At 42.3% G+C, this 22,165-nt stretch overlaps 1 protein-coding gene across 2 annotated transcripts in view; it reads right to left on the reverse strand.

Moving 5' to 3' along the window:
- Pls1 (plastin 1) overlaps nucleotides 1–22,165 on the reverse strand; it is a 94,488-nt gene that overhangs the window by 61,501 nt on the left and 10,822 nt on the right. The window contains exon 1 of one of the 2 annotated variants that reach the window (XM_029543745.1): nucleotides 4,288–4,378. The exons of the other annotated variant lie outside the window; for it this stretch is intronic. The gene's annotated coding sequence lies outside the window, so the exon portion shown is untranslated. Of the gene's footprint in view, nucleotides 1–4,287; nucleotides 4,379–22,165 lie in introns of those variants that run through there. 2 annotated transcript variants of the gene reach the window in all.

Below are 22,165 nucleotides of genomic sequence, written 5' to 3' on the forward strand. Positions count from 1 at the left end.
CTGCCTCTGCCTCTGCCTCTGCCTCTGCCTCTGCCTCTGCCTCTGCCTCTGCCTCTGCCTCTCTGCCTCTGCCTCCTCTGCCTCCTCTGCCTCCTCTGCCTCCTCTGCCTCCTCTGCCTCCTCTGCCTCCTCTGCCTCTGCCTCTGCCTCCACAGCATGAGCAGCCATGCCTGCCTGCTCTTTGAATCAATGCTGGTGATCACAATTCAGGTCTTGTGCCTAGGCAGCAAGCGCTTTCCCCACTGAAGCATCCCCACAGCCCCTCTTCGACATTTTAAATGAACAAGTTGATCTGCAGGAGTCACTTGGTATAAGGACAATATCAGTAAGCAGACAAGGTTTGTAAGTGGCAGATATGCCTACACTTAATCACAGTGACAAGTCTATTGACTAATGTACACGTGACTACCACAGGAAGACAGATGAAGGGAGGAATATTTTAAGCATGAGTTCTGACAATGCTTTCCTGAGTGGCCGTGGAGATGGGGGAGGTGCCTATATTTCTGACTCGGTGCAACCAACATTTCTAAGGTTTTGACTTGAAAGCAAATCATACTGCTGTATTACTTTATCTCTGAACTTACTGTTTCCTTTTAGACTGACTGTGCCTACAGCTACCCTCTAGCAACTCCCACTGCTGGGAAGAAGTTTCTAAGAGAAAGTCCTATATTAAACAGGCTAAACACCCCACCTCTTCTTCCCAGATAAGGCAATGGACAACAGCAAACACCTTGGCACCTTCAATTACTCTGACCTGATCTTTTCATAGATGAGAGCACTGAGACCACACTATTGCTTCCTAAGAACACAACATGGTCACCGAGAACGACAGTCTCTACCAGGGAGCAAAAGATAAATATTAGCAAAGCTTGGGGTTACTTTTAAAACTAGAGACAGGGAAGGCATCTGGTTTAGCTTTATGAATTTTTAACATATATTTTCAACAGCTCAGTAGAGCTCAGTGCTTGTGATAGATGATTCCATGACACAAACAGCTAAAGGGAGAGGCTAAGGCGTTCCACAAGGGATGCCAGAGGAGGGGAGAAGGTGTTCCATGATGAAAGGGTTGGGAGCAGGAGACAAGATTCAATGCTTGCTACTCTCTCAGTGCTTGAGACCGAAGCTCAGTTTCCAAGTACCGCTTTGGGCAGCTTAAAATTTCCTATAACAGGCTCCAAAGGATCTGGTGCCCTCTTCTGGCTTCTGTAAGCACTTGTGTGCAAGTACACACACACACACACACACACACACACACACACACACAATTTATTTAAAATATTTTTTAATAGGTTGTACAGTGGGCCATCTTCCTTCCTTCCTTCCTTCCTTCCTTCCTTCCTTCCTTCCTTCCTTCCTCCCTTCCTTCTTTTTACTTTTAGTATTTGTACTAATGTGCATTTTGTGTGTACCTGTATTTGTACTAATATGCATTTTGTGTATACCTGTATTTGTACTAATGTGCATTTTGTGTATACCTTGTTTGAGGGGGTTAGGACACTGTACAATCCAGGTGACACCTAACCTACCCTCACTAAATGAGCAAACAGTGTTCCCTTTTCTCTATACTAGAAAATGAAATATACGCAAATATGACAATGTATTGGGAAAAAAAAAACCTCAAAATGATCAAGATGATTCAAACTACTCTAGCTTCTTAAGGAAACTGTCTTTCTAAAAAACCATAGGTTGTTTCCCCAGATCCAATGAATGGTGAAATAGTTTTTAAGCAAGGATGCTGCCTCCATTTCAATTCTGGTCCCCCCCCCCAAAAAAAAAAGATTGGATTGATTGATTTATCTAATTTTACACGTGTGATTATTTTGCAGTCATGTATGTATGCATTACATGTATGCAGTGCTCACAGATGCCAGAAGATGGTGGACAGCCCCATGATCTGGAATTATGGATGGTTGTGAGCCATCACATGGGTGCTGGGAACTGAACCCAGGTACTCTACAAGAGCACTGGGTGTGTTTAACCACTGAGTCTTCTTTCCAGCTCCTCATTCTCATTCTTAAAAAAAAAAATCAATGTATCTGTGTTGCAGAAGCTCATATTCAGAGCATGAGGTCATTCCATACAGCCTGCTATGTGGAAGTGGTATATGCCCACACGTTTTACTGATGAGAAGAACATTAAAATACTGAGGATCAATAGGAGGGACTTTTGGGGGCTTAAGACATGGATCAGTGGTTAAGAGCACTGACTGCTCTTCTAGAGGACCCAGGTTCAATTCCCAGTACCCACAGGGCAGCTCACAATTATCTGTAACTCTGGTTCCAGGGATCTGACACCCTCACACCAATGGACATAAAATGAGATTAAATTAATTTTTTTAAGAGAGAGGGACTTTTGGAAGAAACAAACCAGCTTCCTACTTTATAAATGAGGCTTAAAAAAATAGAAAGCACCTTTGTATCATTTGCCTCTTGTGGTTTGCTGAACTCTTCCGCTCTTCTGTGAGTTGCTGGGGAGAACCGCATCCAGAAGATCATTTAGAAGGAGAGGAAAAAATAGAAACCTTGATTTTTTTTTTTTTTTTTGAGGACAGAATCAAAAACAGCCATAATCTTCCATTCTTTTAAGAATTCAGGCCCAGAAACACTAAGTTTGAGATTAAAATTCAACACCAAAAAGAAAAAAACAGGCCAGTCCTCAGAAAGCACACTTGCTAGCTGAAAATGTGAGCGTTCTCTGCACCTCTGTGGTCCAAGTGCTGCCCAGTCTCACAGACTCCTGTTACCAGGATCCCAGCACCAGAACCCTTTCCAGCGGGGACTGCGCCCCGTGAGGATGTGAACTTTTTCAAAAGGTTTGATAAGGCTACACCGTGAACAACATTTGTAGCTACTCAAAGTAACCTAATAAGGGTCATCAAATATCATGCTTTGGGTGGTAAGCTGATCTAAACTGGGGATCATAAAGGGATGCTATTCCCCCCAGCTCCACAAGAACACAATTGAGCGACGGGCTTGTTCATTATTAGTGGTGCTGCACAAGGATCCAGCCTTTGTTGAAGTCTGGGCATGACATAGGAAAATCAATTTGGCTTCCAAAGAAAGCCCCGAGGAGGGCTTGGCTTGGTTTTGTTCCTTTTTTTTTTTTTTTTAAACTGTGTGACATTTTTCTATGGTGAATCACTTTCCAGGGTTAGCTTGTCATAATGTGTTGGCCTCCCTAAGAAGAGCCACAGAGTAACTGGACACTGTAATTCATACAGAAATGCTTTAAATGTCTGAGGGCTTCCCAAAGCAGAGCAGGTGAGTCCTAACTTCATCCCGAGGTGTCTGCGTCGCAGGTCCCTGCGCATAAGAGCATGCGTCACTTCTGAAAGGCTCCTCCACTTTGAGAAGGAACAAGACCTCCATTCTTCCACACTAGGACCTATTCAAACTGCCGGCTGTATCACTTTCCAAGGTTCCTTGATATGCTTGACATACACCATTCAAGACCCGCTCAGCCTTACGTGGGCTGGGAACTGCTCGATTTCTGCTTTAGCAAGAAAACAGCCTGACACACCAGGGTGAAAGGTGACATGCTCACAGAAACTGTTTAAAAGGAAACTTTCCACAAAAAACAAACAAACAAAAAAAAAAAAAACAAAAAAAAAAACATAAATTGCTGTCCCCAAGTCAATGCAACAGTGAAATCTATCTATTAATCTTGGCTTTTCAAGACTTAGAGAAGCCAAATACAAATAAAGAATTTATTACAATGCAGATACTCTCTCACTCCTAGATGCCCAGACTCAACACCACGGCCTGGCACTGCCCGCTCTCAGCATTTTTAAAAACATAACCATAGAATCTCTTCAGGGAAAAAAAAAGAATTGTGCTTATCCACAATAGAACTATAGACTTTAAGAGACATCACTGGCCCGAAAGCCTCAGGCTTCAAAGCAACGGTAAATATACCTTCCAGAAGGCAACACCAAGTGAATATTCAGTTACTTCTGCCTTTCTCAAATAGTTCAGACCCACTCCTGAAAAGAAAATATCAAAGTCCAACCAAGAATTATGTATAATTTTTAAATCTAACCCTGAAAAAATCCCAAAGCCCTCCTTCTTATCAACCTAGAAGACATGATTAAGAACGGTGTGACCATCATATCAAATATTCTCTGGACTGATTATACAAAATAACCCCAGAGAAAGGAAGAGCTTGCTGAGAAATTCTGTATGGCAGTTATAACTCAATTTAACAATCACACAGAAACACCAGCAGACGTGTCTGAGTCCCTGATCCTAGCAGAAGGTTAGAGTCTGCATACATGCTTTGCATACGTACCTGCTTCCTCAGGTCTTACTCAGTGCCTGGCAGTGAGGGGTCCTGAAAAACAAACTCTCGGAAGCTTTAAAATCCAGCCTGTCTTGAGCTGTGCCTATCCTCGGATGGTCATATGCAAAAGTCAGTGTTTGACCAAAGAACAAGCAACTCGCTCTATGCTGAAATAAATGTTCTGCCTACTACTACAGATTTTAATCTCAAAAGAATTTGGCCTAGGTAGAAAGGCCAACCTAGAACATGGGTGTGGCTTGGAACTTTGGAGAAATATATTAAGAGGCAAAACTGTAGACGTCATCACCATTTCTAATCTACAACAGCCTAGAGTACTTAAAATGCACAATGAGACTTCACCTCCTTGGAACAGTGAAACAGGACTGAGCTATGAATTCCCACACTATTTTTATAAATATTCCTTTGTCGCTTTAATTGTAAATGCCAATATTTTTAATCATGTGAAAAAACATTAACATTTAGCATTAATTTGTGTTTCCTAGAAAAAAAATTAAGAAATTGTGTTAAGACAAAAAAGAAAAAAAAAGAAAGAAAGAAAGAAAAACTATTCCAACTCCAGCGTCTCTGGACTAACTTGAAAGGGTAACTGGAAACACTGTATCATTTACGCAGTGTTAGGCTAGTGGTAAGCCTCAAGGGTTAGAGTCCAAGTCTACTTCTGAACTGGCCCAAGTACAGTCTCCTTATCTACTCAACAGTCATGTTTATGGAATGGCTGCGGCTCATTCTGAAACGTCCTTTATGACGCCTCCATAAAAAGTAGACGTTACAAAACAGCTTTCCAAAGTGAAAGGAAAAGTAATGTTGAAATTACAAGTGTCTTTAAAATAAAAGTACGTTACAAGATGCACTTTTAGAAATTCATTTATAAAACTCTGAAATTCTAGACATGCAAACTAACCTGTGGTGACCTACAGCAGAGTGGCCCTTGTCAGAACATAGAGATCACCTAGGAATAGCATGCAAAGGGACGGCGGCGGGGGGGGGGGGGGCTTTCAGTAGCAATGCAAATATTGGGTATTTTTGATTGTGGTGACTTTCATGGACATATACACTTGTCAAAACATAGCTACATAACACAGATGCAATCTACTATTACTACGTTATGTCTCAATGAAAATACACACATGCATTTAAATAGTTACTCTCTTCTATATGGCCACAAGCTGATTGAATTAGAAAAATAAGACAGAATTCCTAGAGACAAATATAAGGAAATATATCATGTCTGGGTGGCCCAGAACCACTCTGGGATAGCTCTGGGACATAAGATTAACTTTACCAGTCTGTTTCCAACACAGGCTCAGAAAATTTGGGGGAGCACGGAGGGCTTTGTCTTTGGGAATTCATAAATGAATGAAAAATGAGACATGACTACTCCAAGGTATGGTTGAGGAGAAAGTTTTATTGTAGATATGAGGGAGAACACAGCCAGGGGCATCTAGAAAACTCCAGACTGAGTGTGGCCAGGAGAGGAGTGAGAGATGGGAGAGCAAAACAGGAAGAGAGGAGAGAGGAGGAAGCCAAGAGAAGCCAAGAGAAGCAGGAGAGTGCACGGCCCAAATAAAATAGCTAGGCTCCACAGGAGAAGAGAGAAGTGAAGTCTGGGACTGGAGAGGTTTAGGGTAGGAGGTGCCTCATGCCACCCAGGATGACTCTGTAACAGCCACTTGTGAGTAGGGACTGAGGGGGACCTGCAACCAGAGTCCTCTGCGCCATGTTAAATAGGCACCTCAGTCATCTGTCCTGAGTTTCTTTGAGACCTAACAGTCAATAGAAAGTTGGATGAAGTAACCACTCTTGCACTGAAAATTCCATTATAAGAGAGATCCTCCACTTAAAAAGGGCTCCCATAAGAGTGGCCAGTAGGCACTCCTAAGGCAAGCCTGTAGGGCATTGTCTTAATCCGTAACTGATGTGGGAGGAAAGCAGGCAGGCTGAGCAGGCAGTGAGCAGCACCCTCATGGCCTCTGCAGCAGCTCCTGCCTCCAGGTTCCTGTCTGGTTTGAGTTCCTGTCTTGGTTTCCCCCAGTGGACTGTGTCTTGGGATATGTAGACCCAATAAACCTATTTTTCCCCCCAAGTCGCTTCTGGTCAAAGTGTTTTATTGCAGCAATAGAAACCCCAAGACAAAGGCTAACTGTTTTTCTAGCTTCAATTTGTCATAGTAATTTTTTTTTTTAAATGATGGGACAGTACATAAAGATGTAAGTGATAGCAAAAGTGTAAAACCCTAAGTAAGTGAAGAGCCACAGCTTCAGAATGGCCATTATACAAGAATTTGGGATTGGCCGGGTGTTTCAGTAGCTACCTTAATCTACCTGTACGATGTTTATATTAAAAAAGTTAGCATAATAGGATGATTTTATCTAATAAGTTAATATATAATTTATTAATTTATTTAAAATAAATCCGAAAAATAAAAAAATAAAGACCCCACTATTTCAAAAAGATCATTTATAATGTTTGCAATTTGACCACTGTGGTAGGAAACTGTGTTTACCTCTTGAGCAAACCATGTACTGATCAAGTCTGATCTACCCCACCACTCTCCCACAAAGAAAGAAAATCAAGTATCTGTCCTACGTGGCTCTTCAAAAATAGATCCTAAGTAGTTATTCTTTTTAATTTTGAAAATGTAGAAAATTTTATTTATAAAATAAGGAAATCTAAATTGCTCCCAAGCATACCATTTGGGGACAAATAGTCCGTGTTAAGAATGTCCAGTATTAGCCAGGCGGTGGTGGCGAGGCCAGCCTGGTCTACAAAGTGAGTTCCAGGAGAGCCAGGGCTATACAGAGAAACCCTGTCTCAAAAAAACAAAACCAAAAAAAAAAATGTCCAGTATTTTTTCTATGTGTGCATACTCTTTTAGATTGGTATATATAGTTTACTATTATTTGCTATATATAGTTTATCTATTATTCCTATTATTAGGAAGTTCTTTCCAGGTGTGGTGGTGAACACTTTTTTTGTTTTGCTTTGCTTTTGTTTTTTGAGACAGGGTTTCTCTGTGTAGCCCTGATTGTCCTAGAACTTGCTCTGTAGACCAGGCTGGCCTCAAACTCAGAAATCCGCCTGCCTCTGCCTCCCAAGTGCTGGGATAAAAAGTATGCACCATGACCTACCACTTAGCTAATCCCAACACATGGGAGGCAGAGGTAGATGGATTTCTGAGTTCCAGGCCAGCCAGGCCTACAGAGTGGGTTCTATAGCCAGGGCTATACTGAGAAATCTTGTTGCAGGAAGAAAAAAAAAAAAAAAAAAACACCTCCCATGAAAGGATACGGGGAAGGAGGAGGTGTACTTCACATTAAAATACATTATAATCTTTTATTAAAATGTCCCTATGTTACAGATACCGTGATACGTGCAATCATTTTTTAATTAAAATTTAATGTCCTTGGATTAGTCATATATCTCAGTGGTACAGTACTTGCCTATAGGACTCCCTAGGTTTGGGAAACAAAAAGAGAGAAAAGAGGGAGGGGCCTGGCAAGATGGCTTAGCTGTTTAGTTGCTGCTCTTGCAAAGGATGTGAGTCTGGATTTTAGCACTCGCATCAGATGGCTCATAAACACCTGTAACTCTAATATAGATAAGCACAAACTCTTTCTCTCTCTCTCTCTCTCTCTCTCTCTCTCTCTCTCTCTCTCTCTCTCACACACACACACACACACACACACACACACACACATTTACACATAAGTAAAAATGGTCTTCCTTTAAAGGAAATAAAAATTATTTGTGTTATTAAACATTTTTTTTAAAAAACATGTTTTTCATAATAGTTCATACAGTCTGACAGTACCATGATCTTTCTAAGCCTTCAAGTTGGTACCAAGGTGGTTTCAAATGGATTTGTTCTTAGAAAACATTTCAGCAAGCACCCTTGAACAGAGACAAAACAGGGAATGAGGGACAAAGTTCTGAATCCAGTTTCTCCAAAATTGTACACATTCCATTCTATTTATAAGAAACGTCACTGTCTACTCTGTTGGGAACTGTTGTGAGCAGAAAGATAAGCAATGTTTTTTCTTGAATACCTACTGGAAGTCTCAACCAAATTTCCAGAGAAAATCCAATGACTGGATCCCAGTGAAAGGTGTGTAGAGGAACTGGGAATGGAGACCTGAACCCGTACTTCCTGCTGCTTGGAAAGCTGAGGGGGAGAAGATCACCTGAGCCCAGGAGTTTGAGGACAGCTTGAGCAATATCATGAGACACTATCTCAAACGTAGCAATAACAAGCCAGGCAGTGGCACAAGTGTGTAACGTCAGCACTTGGGAAGCAGAGACATAAGGATCAGGAATTCAAGGTTTTTCTGCTAGACAGCAAGTCTGGGGCCAGCCCATAATACATGATAATCTGTCTCAAAAAAAAAAAAAAAAACCTACTGATAAAAACTGTATAAAGCAAAGTGACACTATGTTACTGATAAGGCCAAGTTTATAATGTGGTTTCAATATCTGTGAATATTTGAGGGGACCATAATTCCAATGATCACAGTATACATTAATTACTGAAAATAAAACTTTTATGTCAAGGGTTAATGAGATAGCTCAGCAGGTAAAGATGTTTGCCTGATAACCTTGGTTCAGTCCACAGAACCTCCATGCTAGAAGGAGAGAATCAATTCTTGCAAGATGTCCATGTCCTCTAACCTCCATCATACCCCCCCCTCTCTCTCTCTCTCACACACACACACACACACACACACACACACACACACACACACACACACACACATGGAGATCTGTTTCTAAAAGCTTTGTCACAGTGTCTGGAAGAATATTTTCTATACTGTGTGTGCACAGCTTGTAATTGTGTGTGCATGTAGTCCAGAAGTGGACATTAGACATCTTCTTTCTCATTTTTTAGACAAGGCCTGTCACTGAACCTAGAGCTCCTATTTCTGCTAGGTTGCCAGCAACCTCCTGGGCCCCATGTTTCAGTACCCCTCAGCTCTGTATGTGCTGCGCACCTGGCTTTAGATGTGGTCCTCCTGCCGGCACAGGAGACATTATACCTTCTGAGCCATCATCTCCCCAGTCCTCCATCCATGTCTATTTCTCTAAAACTTCTGAAGCATCAAGACAGGATTACCCAGGTAGGAACTTGGTAAAAGTGACAGTTTGTGAGTTCAGCAAGCTCTATACTTATAATTTACAACAGTTCCTGCGTGTCTAGATTAATTAAATTTCAAAAAATAGGAAAAGTTTCATCATCCTTGCACTCAATACATTTACTAGGTAATCTGATAGGATATGCATTAACACAATACTCAGTAAAATATGAATAAGAAACCTCATCTTTAACAATCCTAGTTGTGTTCATGCATATTAGACTTTCAGCAGTTTTTGACATGAATGTTCTAAGAAAACAATGCACATATCTTACGGAACTTGGATATATAGATAATACTGTTTCAATTAAAGTTATATTGATTCAGTACTTCAACTCAGCTCAGTCCGTGGCTATTGAGTGTCTCCTATGGCCAGTGTGCTGCAGGGACTTCTCCAGTGCCTCACAGACAGGTGGAAGAAGCCACCACCCAGAACTCCAAATCAGCCTTTGACAATCTGGCAGGTCACAGGGATTCTTACCATCCTAATTCAGCAACTTGGGGAAAAACCAATAGATGCCAGACTTTTAGCATCTGAAAGATGGATGTTTCTTAAGAGTAAGTAGTTAGCAAACTTGTTCTGACTATAATACATATGGCTAGAAGGAAGGGCAGGGTAAGTATGTGAAGAAACACAAACAAAGATACGTTGGTGGAGCAGCCTGTGACATGAAACAAACGTGGCTTCAGATCAGAATGCTTTCCCCAAATCTAAATTCCCAAAGAAATGGGCACAGGGTAGATCCTCTCCCCTTCCTGCTGCAGCTCTGCATGACTTCTAAGTCTTGAAACTATTTGCTTTGTAGACTGGCAAGACATGGGTTTCTTTTTGCCTTAGAAAAATACCTAGTTAAGTCAATTTTCTGTTTGTTTAAGATTTTATTCTTTTATTTTAGATGTAGGGGGTGGCTGCCTGTTATGTAGGCATGTGTACCACATGCACACTTGGTGTCCCTGAGGCTAGAAGGAGTCCAACTGGAAATGGAATTACAGATGGTGGTGAGCCACCAGGAGGGTGCTGGGAACTAATCCCAGGTCCTCTGCAAAAGCGACAAGTGCTCTTAATCACACTTTTGCAGGCTCCTTTGAAGCTGTTGGTGAAGGGCAGGGGACTCATATTAGATAGATAGATAGATAGACAGACAGACAGACAGATAGATATGTACATACATACATACATACATACATACATACATACATAACCCTATCTATGCAGGCCCAAGTATCTTTCAAATCAGAGGTGAAAAAAGATTCAAAGTGCAGAGACACTTAATCTATTGTCCTGAACTTTGACCGTGGAGAGAAGACGACCTGAACAAAGCAATACAGGTGGCCTCCAATGTTCGAAATAACCCCATTTAATAACCTCTGTGCAGCAAGAAGGGGAACCTGAGAGCAGCAACTTCAGCCAACATCTGCAATGAGCCCCGGTAACGATGCGTCCCTGGAACCTCTAGAGAGGAATATAGTCCTGACTTTTGCCTAGTGATACCTAAGCCAGACTCCAGACCTATAGTACGGGAAGGTAATAAATGTGTGTCAGTTACACTGCTAGGTCTGTAGCAATGAGAGCAAGTGAGGGACTCAGCTGATTCTATCAGCTTGGCCGTGGACAGGTCACAAGAGGGAACAGCTACTACTAGGAAGATGGGGTAGGGTGGGAATGAAAACGTAAATATTTGAGAGTTCCCAATTGTTATGAAGTATAATGCTCATGGGGAGGGGTGCCTCGCAGGCCCATGCCAAGGTGTCCCCCTGAGAAATCATGCCATGCAACAGACCTAATAAAGGAGGTTTATTTGGGGAAAGGGGAGGGAATGAGGGCCTGGAGAAGGGGTGGGGTAGACAGAAGGGAGCAGAGCCATGAGGGCAGAGAAGGGAGTACAGAGAAGAAAAGAACGAAGAGAGAGAATGTCCACATGGACAGCAGAGCCAGAGGGTGAACTGGAGTAGCAAGCAGTCCTTTTGTAGGCAGCACCTGGCTGCAGCAGCCATTGCTGGGTTCCTAGGAGGAGCGGAGCTTTTCGCCTATCCGTTAATACCAGTAAGGCCAAGCAAAGGCCTCTGTCTTATCTCTGTCAATGGATGACTCCCCAGAGATGGTTCCTGCGACCCTGCCATTCTCACTAGCAGTCCTACAAGCAGACCCTGGAGTGACCCCAAGATTCCCATTCAGAAGTTCTAGGGAGAGGCTCCGGAATCTGAACAGAAACAGGAAATTCCAAAATTTTGTCCTCTAGTAAATGGCTGGTAATGCTGGGGGCATTTCCATCTTCTCCCCCCGACCACCCTAAACCCTGTTTCTCCAAGCAAGACCCAAAAAGCGATTCCGGTCAGAGGTTACCCTTGGAAGCTAGCCCATCTAAGAGCAAGCTAACTGGTTAACTGTACAGGTTTGACATGAGCAGATCTGCATCCACTCTGACCTCTTGGTGTGCTCTGGGCAATCCACGTTATTTTCTGTGCAACGGGTCTGTCTTCTCATTTGCATAAGGGAAGCAAAAGCCTACCAAGCCACCGGTGTTGCTATAGCAGCTTCAGCACAGTCCTTAAAGCACTTAGGTCCTATGATTACCAGCACACCACACTTCTATTTTTAGGGGAAATCTGGGCAAAATAAGCATTCTGAAATCTTCAGTGTTTTCATTCCTATAACAGAATGTAGAGAGATGAACTATTTAGTGGAAATAAGTTTCCATCCTGAACAGTACGGGATGCAGAGTGTTTAGTGAGGTCGTGTTTAGGGAAGAAGAAAAAGGGGGAGAGGAGCCATTGGAGCTCTTGGAGGCTAAGTATACCATGAAGGGCACAGTTTTATTCCAAAATTCCAAATCAGTTGGCTGAAACAAAAAGATGCTTTCCTTAATCTCAAGTTATCTAGAAAATCTGCCTTTTGCTTCTAACCTTTGGATCTGAAGTACCAAGTTCATGGATCATGGAGAGTCGTCCAGGACAGCCTATTTTATTAGCGAAGCGGGTGGGTCTCCATTCTGACTGGAAGATGGTTGAAAGTGAACTGGATGATTTCCAGTTAAATAAGCTCAACTGCCAGGCGCATATGAAGCACAGATATAATCAAGTCACTAAACATAACCAACCATTAACATTAAAATGAACAAATATGAAAAGCAAATAACCCAGCAGGCACTGGGACACTTTATTTTTTTTTAAGATTTATTTATTTTATGTATATGAGTGCTTGTTCTATCTACATGTACACCTGCATGCCAGAAAAGGACATTAGATCCCATTATAGATGGTCATGAGCCACCATGTGGTTGCTGGGAATTGAACTCAGGACCTCTGAAGGAGCAGCCAATTCTCTTAACTGCTGAGCCATCTCTCCAGCTCCTGGGACACTTTATTTTTATGGTTTAAATGACATGTAGCTGAGGTCACAACTAGAAAAATTAATCTAAGATTTAATTAATAAAATCAAAGACAACTGAGAGTACAGAATTTCTGGTGAAGAACTAGGAAATGATGTAATAGATGCTGGGTGCAAGCAACCCCCAAAATGACAGTGCTGGTGACAATATTCTGTACAGAAGGACTCTGGCCAAGAAAACAGAGTTTTCTATTTTCAGATTTTGCTGTTGGGTAAACAGAAGCCTAAAGGCAGGGTTCTCTTAACCAGGAACCTCCTTTAACACTTCCCAAAGTCAACTACCTGGGACAAGGACATCCAGTTCCAGGTCAGTTTCAACAGCCTGTATCCTCCTCTCAAGACCCTCCAGGATGCTTGACTGTCATATAAAACTGACCTGACTTCCCCCCCATTTTGCTTCTCTCTGCTCCTGAGAGGCAGCCTTAGCAGTATGATCCCCCCACGAACCTTTCCTTCTCCCCCATGGAGTGGTCTAGCTTGTTGGTCTTACTTCATCTTTCTTTTTCTTCCTCTGTATCATTTAGTACTGCTTCCTTGCTTATTGTGTGCATTCCAGTGTTGGATAATTTTATGTCAAGTTGACACAAGCTGAAGTCATCTGAGAGAAGGAAGCCTCAATTAAGAAAACGTCTCCATAAGACTGGGGTGGAGGGCACTCGAGGGCAGCAGTTCTCAACTTGTGACCCCTCAAGAGGTCAAAAGACCCTTTCACAGGTGTCACCTGTGACCATCAGAAAACACAGATATTTGCGTTACTATTCATAATGGTAGCAAAATTACAGTTATGAAGTAGCAATGAAAATTATTTTATGGTTGGAGTCACTACAACATGACTAAAAGGTCACAGTATCAAGAAGGTTGAGGAATACTAGTGTAGGACACTTTCTTAATTAGTAAACTAATGGATCCATCACCCTGTGGATGGTGCTATCCCTAGGCTGGTGGTCTTGGATTTTGTAAGAAAGCCAACTAAGCAACCAATGATGAGCAAGCCAGTAAGCAGCTCCACACCATGGCTTCTGCATCAGCTCCTGCCTCCAGGTTCCTGCCCTGTTTGAGTTCCTGTCCTGAATTCCTTCAATGATGAACAGTGATGTGGGAACAGAAGTCAAGTAAACCCTCCCCTCTGCAAGTTTGGTCGTGGTCTTCCATCACAGCAGCAGTCCCCTAACTGGGATATTTTACTTCATCAATTTTTTTCTCTCCTTTCTCTCCTTCTCCTCACCAGATGAGACACTTGAGTGTCAGTGTTTTGTCTGTAGAGTCAGGGTCTCGCTGTGCAGCCCCGGCTGACCTGGAACCCCAAGTGAGACCCTCAGCGTCCTGTTCCTCCTTTTCACCTTCCTCGGTGCTAGATTACAGCACACGCTACCATGCCAGGCATGTAGTACATTTTTTATGGAAAAGTATCATTAAAAGCACCAGAAGAGAATTAGTTTAGAGCACTTGTGTTAAAAAACAAAACCAAACCAAAATAAGCTATGAGCTTAGTTAGTGTTAAACTTACATTGAGAAATGGTGGCCAACAGATTTGCACAGTCTTTTTTTTTTTTTTCTTTTCTTTATTTACATTTCAAATGCTATCCCGAAAGTTCCCTATCCCCCCCCCCCACCCCTGCTCCCCTACCCACCCACTCCCACTACTTGGCCCAGGCCTTCCCTTGTGCTGGGTCATATAAAGTTAGATTTGCACAGTCTTAAATTGCATATATATGGCTCTATATTAGGTACTAGTAATGGGGGGGAGGGTAATATTCTGACCCAGTTTGAGGATACATTCGGTCGTGACAGGGACAGTAGGTGGCAGGAACAGACGGTGACTGATCACGCTGCCCATACTGACAGGAAGCAGAGAAAGATAAGTGTGTGTCGTCAGCTCCCTTTCTCCATTTTATTCAGTCCAAGACCTTGTCCCATGGGAAGGTGTGGGTCACCTGTGCTCAGGACGGATCTTCCCTCCTCCGTGAATGAAAAGCACTGAGAGCCAGGCACAGAAAGAGACCAAACACAAGGCTATGGGATTAACCAATCAGTTTGATCATCAGGCCCCCCACCTGAAGAACTGAAAGAAAGATGAAGTCACATCTGGAAATGGAAATCAAATTGCTAAATCGATTAACTACAGACACACTGGAAATTTTATGGGCTAATGGCAAAACTCATTTATAACGGATTAGTATTTTATTTTCACTAAATATTTCAGCTCACTCTTCTGTCCTTCCAGGAGACTGGTGGCCAGAGTTACTGATTCACAGTCTGACGCAACAGAGGAGTGGGCCAGGCGAAGCTGGCCAGCTTCTCCTTTGTTAGCAGTCAAAAGGAGTGCAGCTAACTGTACAGGCTGAATTCCCCAGACCACAGCACAGGTCCATTAAGATAAGGACTCTTTCCTAAGTCCATCAATTCCTGTTTTAAGTAAACTTCCAGCTCTACTCCTGAAGTGAAAACCTCAGCTCTACTCCTGAAAGTGTGTCTGAAGCCAAACATCTCTACCTCTCAGAGCCACGGCCCCTCCTTCTTCGCTAGGCATTGGTGCAGAGTTCTAGAATTAACATACGTTGGTGGCTCTCCTCCATAACTGGGGAATGAATGTCTCCAAAAGCTAATCATCTAACTATGACTTGACACATACAAAACAGCCTTGTCTGCTCACTGTCTGTCACGGTGAATACAGGAGAAAACGCACCTTTGTGCTGTCAGGAGATTCCCCCGCTGTCTCTAGATAAACTCTGTGACCTCTGGTCCTCCTCCAATGGAGTCACTCCCTTGCTAGGAAAATACACCTCGAATTCAATTCTGCTCATTTTTTTTTTTTCCAGAAGCAATTGAATTTTTCAAATGCCTGAGAATTTTCTACCCACCATATCTTACTGATTTCAAATTCTGATTATGTATTTTTAAATTCTACCGACATCACCACAGTTTATTTCATTTTTATTTTTTAAAAACCACACATGTTCTTTTTTAAAAATCTGACAGATTCCATCACAAGTGCACTCTGCAGCCTCAGCGTGCTTCCTCTAAGTTCTCAAGATCATGGCAACCCGAGGAGAGCCTGAGGGCCCAGGCAACCCGAGGAGAGCCTGAGGGCCCAGGCAACCCAAGGAGCCCAGGATGCAGAGTTAAAGTGGGGTGGGTGGGGCCCTGGGACAAAAGGCCACCAGGAGAAACAAAGGAAATGGTCAGTACCTTGTGCATTTTAGTAACAATGTACCAATATAAGCACATTAATTATGACTACTATAACATGAAGTTATGCAAGATATTACTCATAGGACTGTGTGCCAGCAAGGGGACACAGGAATACTCTGTATGTTTGCTTGATTCTATGAAAATTCATATAAAAGATAAAGTCTACTAATATTTTTTTTGAACAATGAAATACTGTCTCACACCCGGCATGGGAGCCATAATTAAGGAAACAGATGTTAACAAATGTTAGTGACTATGTATTATGTGGAGAAATATAAACATCTTTACACTGCTCTGAGATACAGCACCTTTGGAAAAGTTTGGCAGTTCCTTGAAATTCAGTTACCATGTGACTCAGCATTTTCCCCTTGGACACTATAAATAACCACAAGAAATAAAAGCAGGGTCTGTAGAGATAACTTAGCGGGTAAGAGCACTGGCTGCTCCACCCGAGGACCCAGTATCCTACATATCCCAGGATCCACATGGTGGCTCACAACTGTCCTTAACTCCAGCTACAGGGGGCCCAACATCCTCTTCTAGCCTGCTTGGGCAACCACAAAAAGGGTGTACAGACATATGCGCAGTGCAGGCAAAATAACTATACACATAGATTTATTTTTAAATTAAGAAATAAAAACAAAGGCATTTTCCTCAAAAAAATTTCATAAATCCTCATATCAGTACCGTTTATTAGGGCTGCTCGGCTCAAACTCCACCCTGCTCTGAGTTTTTCCATATTCAATAAAACAGTGGCTTCAAGGCCTGAGTGACTCCACCACTTTCATTTGAATATAAGCACAGAAAAAGGAGGACTTCGAGTCATGTGTGCACACCACCCATCTCGCATGAATCATGAGGCATGGACTGGTGACTTACTTATGCAAATGAAGAGTTAACGCCTATAAACGTATCAAAGTAGACTGGGAGTACATTGTGTTTTCCAATGGCACAGGGGCACTTTAAAATCCTACCTAGAGGCTGAAGAGATAGCTCAGCAGCTCAGGGCACTGGGTCTTGTAGAGAATGAAACTTCAATTCCCAGCTCTCACATGGTAGTTCACAACTATCTCGAGTTCCAGTTCCAGGGAACCTGATGTCCTCTTCATACCTCTACAGGCACCAATCATTATGTGGCATACATATGTGTGTGTGTGTGTGTGTGTGTGGTTCCAACAAAACATTCATACATATAAAATGAAATAAGTCCAAAAAAAAAGACATAAACTTACTTTGTGTTTTTCTTTTTAAACTATGTGTATGTGAGAGAAGCAGACAGACAGACAAATATGAGGCTCAAGTGCTTAATGACCACACCAGTCCAACGAAGAGTGTAACATTCTCACTTGGACCCCACCGAAAGAGCTCCTCACAGTGCAATAACAGTGCCACACCTACCTGTCATCTCTCTATGCTGGGACACTCAAGATATCAAAAGACAGAGAATTCCTGAATGTCCCCGGGGCTTTAGTTCACAATGGTGCTCTCAAGAAATTCCATCCATCCATTCATCCCTGTATCTACAGCTGTCTGAATAAAGCCCTTCATCTCTGCCTTGGCCTCCAGTAGGCCTCTTTGAACTCTGTGTTCTTTAATCTGTGTGTGTATGCCTCAAGTAGAGTGTATGACCTGAGTCATTTTAGTGTTTCAGGTTGGAATCAAAGAACCTGTTTGCCAGTGGCCAGCTATCAGGAAGAATCAGGACTACGTCGTAAATTATAGCCAATGAAAATAGGCTATGAGTTTATTATTATTCAATAAATTCTGACATTGTAGAAAGATGCAAAGTGTCTATGTTTCTAATGTAGCATGCTCAAGACAATAGCCTACAAGAGGAAACTCCAAACAGATGGAACAAATAGATCCTTTTAATGTGGTGTAGCCATACAATGGAATATTAGAGCCGTAAGTGTTAATACATACTACATACAACATGGATGAATCTTGAAAACATTGTGCAGTGAGCCTGCCACAGAGGGGTCACATGACCCATTTATTTGTAATTTTAAAGTTAGGATGGGCAAGGCAGTGCAAACCTATAGCAACACTCCAGAAGTGGAGGCAGAAGAATTAGACACACCAGCTATCCTGGCAGGAATGAAGATATTCTAAGATAACTCTGTCCGTCCCTCCCTTTGGCTATCAGACTATTAACACAATACACCCCACGATTTTGGAATCTCCCCAGACATCTCATACTGAGAGAAAGAAAAGGTTGGGAACCTGGTGTTAGAGCCCTGGAAAAGGTGTTCCACTGTTTTGATAAGTCAGACCACACTGCACGAGACTCATGGAGAAGACACTGACAACCGGCAGGATCACATCTTGATGGGGACTGCTTAGCTACACATACTTCCTGTCCTCTCTTTAAACCTAGATCTCCTGTGAAGACTCAAAGATGGACGTGGGGATCACTAAGTGTCTTTGTTCCTCTTGCAGGTGTGACCACATTGAATAAATAGCTCTTATTTTTCTGCCTTTAAATAATATTTGCTTTTGTTTTCTTTTGCTTAAACGGGACTATTAAGAATGGGTGGCCCGGTCTAGTTTGTTGGGGTTGCCTGGGCTCTGAGTCTGACTGTAATGATTCTGATAACAATAAAATCATGTCATTCTTAGCAACACATAGTTTGAGGCCAGCCTGGGCTATATAAGACCATCTCAAACAAACAAACAAACAAACAAAACCCTAGGTAAAAAAAAAATAATAAGGAAAGTCTCTACACGTGGAGACAGAGAGGGTGGTCGTGGGAGCTATGGTTGGAGATGGAGAGAGGACGCTAACAAGTACAAGCAAAGAAATAGTCTAAAATTAGCCATATTTGGTAATAGTTTGACTGTTTGAGACAAAGTTTTTCTATATAGCTTGACTTGGCCTGGAACTCAGTTTGTTGACCCGGCTAGCCCCAGACTCAGAGATCTGCCTGCCTCTGCCTCTGGAGCCCTGCACTAAGTCATGCACCACCACACCTAGCTTAAAAATTGACCATCTACTACTTTAAGTGGATGAGAGATATGGTACTTTATCTAACAGAGCTGTTATTTTAAAACTAACACTATGGCATGCCCTAAAAACATTGAAGACTACATAAGGTAAAGACTTTGACTATAAGCAGTTAATATGAAACCTCTAATTTCCCTGGAAAAGTCCTGCTGCCTGATTTTGTAACATTCAACATCAGTGCCCAAGTCCCCAGTGTGTCTCAATGTCCTTATTAGATTAGATTAACGTGAATGACCTAAGGGCCCCTTCATATGTTCCCAGGATATGGAACAGTATGCAGGATATCTTCATTGATACTTAACAAATATTCACTTGCAAAAATAGGTATCTTATACGTCCCCTTTGTATACTGCTTCAAGATGCAGTCATTCCCTCTTAATGACTAGAAAATTGGGCCAATGGGTAGATATGTTTCCTGCTAAGTGCGACAACCAGAGTTCCATCCCCAGGCCCCACACACTAGAAGGAGAGAACTGTCTGCCATTGGTGTCTAAACCCAATATGTATAGGATGATGGCACAAACCATGCACACACTAACACACAAAATAAAGAAAGTAATACAAAATAACTTTAAAAAAAAACCCACACTGTTTTCCATTTTCCCTTTTTAAAGCATCTAACCACACTGGTGATGTTAACGTAGTAACAATACTTCAATTAAGGCCCATCTCCTATGGCATAATCCATTTGTCTACACAGGAAGATACAGAATAAACAACCTCTTACTCCTCCATTCACTTACAGCACGAAGAATGAACTGCAGCAATCTGTGCATTAATAAGCAACCTTTTGAGCATTATTGTAAGCTATTCCCCCAGTTACTTTGAATCTGGTTTCCCTCAACACAATAAGAAAACATTTAAATTGAGTGTTCATATATTTTAAAGGTGAAGTCAGTTTCACGTGCAAGAATTAGCTCCTACATGTCAACCACTATTACTACATATTACTTTATTCATGCCTGGAGTTGATTTAGAATAAATTAAAAATTTCTAGTAATCCTTACTATTTTGAGTTCCAGTTATTCATCTCACTCTAAGAAAATGTTAACATAGCTCTCAGGACTTCCTGTCCATAGCCCAGACCTGGGGTTAATAGTTCAGTTGTCCTTTCATCATGGAAGTCCTAAAACCCACTGGACGCCAGACACCATAAACAGCACTGAGCCACCAAATCTATAGTATTCTTTTCCCACAGAACTTTTGCTGAAAGTTTAATTTATAAAACAGGCCCGATGTGGTGGTTTGACTAAGCATGGCCCCATAGGCTCACATACTAAACCTCCTAACCGATAAGCCAGCCCCAGTTAGATGTTTGCCTTTATCAGAGTTGCTGCGGCCACGGTGTGGCTTCCCAACAGTAGAACACTAAGAACACTGTTTTCAGGAGCTATCTTGGGACTATGGTTTCCCCCTCTTATTTGTGGTTTTGCTTTCTATGGTTTTGGTCACTCATGTCAACTATGATCCAAAAAAATATGAAACGGAAAATTGCAGAATTATGTCAGAAGTTTTAAACTGAATATCACTGAGGTTACTCGAACACAGTAACACTACAAGCCAAGATGGCTACTCACTGGCGAAGGGTGGGTAGTGGACAGGCTGTGGGTGTCCCAAAGGGCTAACTCCTATTATAGGATAGAATCCAACCACACAGAAGTTGCTACAAGGATAGTCTCAGAAGAGCCAATAGTAGCGTAAGGCTGCATCACAATGCCGAGGCCATCCACCTCTCTGAAGCTCAGCGAAGAGGTCCTGCACTCAACTCCCAGCACCAAAAAGAAGGGCGAGCTCACTAAATTGAGTTTATTAGTGCATGTGTGTGTGTGTGTGCACGCACACATGGATGCATGGAAGTGTGGGTGCAATAGTATGTTCTGAGTATCAAACTCAGGTCATCAGGCCTATACAGCAAGCACTTTTACCCTCTCAACCCACCTTGCCAATCCCACAATAAAATATATTTTTAGAGACAAAAAACAGAGGGGGGGGAGGGAGAAGGAGATTGAGATTTGTGTGTCTTTTGGAATTATAACCAGCTTGCATACATTTATTAGAAACATCTAATAATGAATTAATTTGTGTGAGACCTTAAGTCACTTTATATATACACTTTATATACACACTATATATAGCACTTTAGGTGCTCTTTCAAACTGTATTATTCATGGAGGAGTGTACTTTAAGACAGGTTACCTCCTATTAAATCCTTACATGGCTAGGAGGAACCACTTGTCTGGAGGTACCCTTACAATGAGATGCACGAAGTGTTCCTATAGGCTCAAAATGCTGTCTGATGGCTTTTGGATGGTAGAAGTTACTTGCCTGCTAAGTCAGATTGTAAAGGGGGTTTGTTTGGTTTTTTCGTATTGTCACAAGATGTTAGTTCCAACACAGAGGGACAAATGAACAAATGGCTATTTTGGAGGGCCAGAACTTAGCCTATAGACAGGCAACATCCCAAACTCTCCTGAGATTCTAATCAGCCAGTCAGTGACTGCAGACAGATCTCTTCTGGGAGTTCTCATTCACGTGCAGACACATCCTCTCTTCCGATTTTGTTCACGTGGCAAAGGAAAACTGGGTAACACTGTCGGTAATGGCATCATTACCCACAGTGTTTGCCTGGGTCTGTGGTGCAAAGGGACAGCAACTATGGCAACGGATATTAAAAAAAAAAAAAAATGTATAGTTTGTGGAGAAAAGGAGCTCAAAAAATTCTAAAAGTATACCCAAGGCCTAAGCTGCGAACACCGCTGTGACCATTAAGAGAACCCCTCTTTCTGTACTGGGAAAACTGGAAAGAGAAGACCTCACAGATCAGACTCCAAACGTTAGGATCACAAATTCATTCGAAAAGCAAGAGCTGAGCTCAAGAGGCCTAGAGAATCTGCTGCCCCTCAAAAGCAGCCACAGAGGAAAGACAGTGTTCCCCAAGCTCATCACACACACAGGAGCAAAAGGGCCAGGCTCTGCTCACCCTTGGATCCAGAGTCAGAGAGTCCTGTTCCACGGTTCCAGAAAGCTACCAAGCACGCTGGGGCAGGCCAGTAGTCTCCATAAGGAAGCCCTGAGAGCCCATTGTGCGAAACTGTGAAGATGAACCCCAAATTGCAATGAGGCCCCTACGTTGTTAGAGAGGGGACAGAACAAGTT

The sequence above is a fragment of the Mus pahari genome, chromosome 10 (genome assembly GCF_900095145.1).
Source record: "Mus pahari chromosome 10, PAHARI_EIJ_v1.1, whole genome shotgun sequence".
Taxonomy (NCBI): Eukaryota; Metazoa; Chordata; class Mammalia; order Rodentia; family Muridae; genus Mus; species Mus pahari.